Source organism: Jaculus jaculus, chromosome 17 (genome assembly GCF_020740685.1).
Source record: "Jaculus jaculus isolate mJacJac1 chromosome 17, mJacJac1.mat.Y.cur, whole genome shotgun sequence".
NCBI lineage: Eukaryota > Metazoa > Chordata > Mammalia > Rodentia > Dipodidae > Jaculus > Jaculus jaculus.
The window spans coordinates 67,014,333-67,017,239 of NC_059118.1; positions in this window are offsets into that span (position 1 = coordinate 67,014,333).

Consider the following 2,907-nt stretch of genomic DNA (forward strand, 5'->3'; position numbering starts at 1 on the left):
TGAATCTCCAGGGCCCCAGTACCCAGACACCCAGAAACACAAGGAGGCAATGTCACACATGCACAAAAGGGGGCACACACATCTAGGGTTCGTACTCAGCAGCTGAAGGTCCTGGTGCCCCCATTTTTTCTCTCTCTGCCTTTCTCAAAAATAAATAATCAACATATTGGTCTTGGCAAAGACTTTCTGAATACAACCCCAATTGCTCAGGCAATAAAACCACAGATTAACCACTGGGACCTAATGAAATTACAAAGATTTTGCACTGCAAAGGACACAGTGAAAAAAGCAAAGAGGCAACCTACAGAATGGGAAAAAATCTTCGCCAGCTATATATCTGATAGAGGATTAATATCTAGGATATACAAAGAACTCAAAAAGTTAAATAATAAGGAATCAAACAAGCCAATCAAAAAATGGGCTATGAAGCTAAATAGAGAGTTCTCAAAGGAAGAAATACAAATGGCATATAAGCATCTAAAAAAATGTTCTACGTCACTAGTCATCAGGGAAATGCAGATTAAAACTACATTGAGATTCCATCTCACTCCTGTCAGATTGGCCACCATCATGAAAACAAATGATCATAAATGTTGGCGGGGATGTGGAAAAAGAGGAACCCTTCTGCACTGCTGGTGGGAATGCAATCTGGTCCAGCCATTGTGGAAAACAGTGTGGAGGTTCCTAAAACAGCTAGAGATTGATCTACCATATGACCCAGCTATAGCACTCCTAGGCATATATCCAAAGGACTCATCTCATTTCCTTAGAAGTACGTGCTCAACCATGTTTATTGCTGCTCAATTTATAATATCTGGGAAATGGAACCAGCCTAGATGTCCCTCAACAGATGAGTGGATAATGAAGATGTGGCACATTGATACAATGGAGTTCTACTCAGCGGTAAAGAAAAATGAAATTATGAAATTTGCAGAAAAATGGATGGACCTGGAAAGTATTATACTAAGTGAGGTAACCCAGGCCCAGAAAGCCAAGCGCCACATGTTCTCTCTCATATGTGGATCCTAGCTACAGATGACTGGGCTTCTGCATGAGAATGAAAATACTTAGTAGCAGAGGCCAGTAAGTTAAAAAGGAGACATAAAGGGTAGAGAAAGGAAGGGAGGAGGATACTTAATAGGTTGATATTGTATATATGTAATTACAATGATTGTAATGGGGAGGTAATATGATGGAGATGGAATTTCAAATGGGAAAGTGTGGGGGTGGGGAGGGAGGGAATTACCATGGGATATATTTTATAATCATGGAAAATGTTAATAAAAATTAAAAAAAAATAAAAAAAATAAAAATAAAAATATTTTAAAAATTTAAAAGATGCAGACAAGATGACACTTCAGATGCTAAGGATGGCCGCAAGAAAGAGGGCCAAGAGGAAATATCCAAGGAGATCCTTGAAGGATGTCGGGAGACACAGCAGAAGCAGAGTCTGAAGACGGCTCTGAAGAGTGGCTAAGGAATGGCTACAAAATAAATCAGAAAACAAATGGTCCTGAAACATGAGAAGACATGGCTTTCAGAAGCTAGGATTGGAAAATAAGCACTCTTAAAGTGTTTCATGAGAAACACTTTCAAAGTGTGAAGACTCAAGAAAAAAATACTTGAAAAGTATTCTTTATTTATGTGCAAGCAGAGAAGGAAAGAGAGAGATGATAAAATGAGCACACCAGCGCCTCCAGCCATTGTAAATGAACTCCAGATGTATGCGCCACTTTGTGCATCAGACTCTACGTGGGTACTGGGGATTTGAACTGGGCCACTAAGTTTTGCAAGTAGGCACCTTTAACTACTAAGCCATGTCTCCAGCCCCTATGAAAGATCTATTTGTTAAAGCATTTGATGGCTGTTATTTGATCAGCATGGAAACTGACCTGCTCCATTCTGACCTGGGCCAGTTCCCCCTTCCTGAGATAACCTGGTGGTCCCCTGCTCCTGGGAGGTCACCATGCTGAGGTCATGGTGCTGTCACCTGAATGGCACAGCACACTACAGCCCAGAACTCCTGGATTCATGTGATCCTCCTGCCTCAGCCTCCCGAGTAGCTAGAACTACAGACATGCCACTGCATCCAGCAATAATTGTCATTTGAAAAAGTAGAAGAGGAAGATACATCTGAAAGGGTCTGAAGGTGCTGCGGAAGAGGAGCGAGGGTGCAGAGGCTGCGGACAGAGGTCCTGTGAAGATGACAGTTCTACAGGAGAGTTAGTGCAGAGCTGAGGAGGGTGTGGATGGTGTTGGGAATGTTAAGAAAGGCCCCGTGGATACAGGTGGCAGCTCTGAACTCAGGAGTGAAGACAATGAGTTGTAGGAGAAAAATGACCCCTGAACCCTTAAACTGTAGTCAGGAAGGTTCTTACACCTCTGTGCCTACTCTACAGGGTCAGCATGCAGTGCTGTATGAGGGTGTGAACAGTGCTGCTCTTCAGGATCATTATTCAGTATTGCATGATGGTGTGAACAGTGCTGCTCTACAGGGTCCTTATTCAGTGGTGCATGATGGTGTGAACAGAGGAACTTTTCAGGGTCATTATTCAGTGATGGTGTGAGCAGTACTAGTACCACCAGATGAAGGGTTTGAAATTTCACTGTAGCCAGTACTTAATGATTTTAAAAACATGTTAACTGGATGTTCAATTAAAACCTCAGAATAGCCAGCAAATTAAAAGCAAAAAGGAAGATAGTAGTCCAAACACAGATAGAACATTACCTGTGAGTTAAACTTTCCAAAGAGAAAGACCTCTCACATTGAATCATTAAATAAAACCAAGCATCCAGTCCCATGCCCAGAAAACTGAGAACTCATTGCCATGAAGGATGAAAACAGCAAGATAGAAAGGTATTAGAGAGAAAGAAATGAGAACTTGGGTGAACAATGACCAGGCAGGA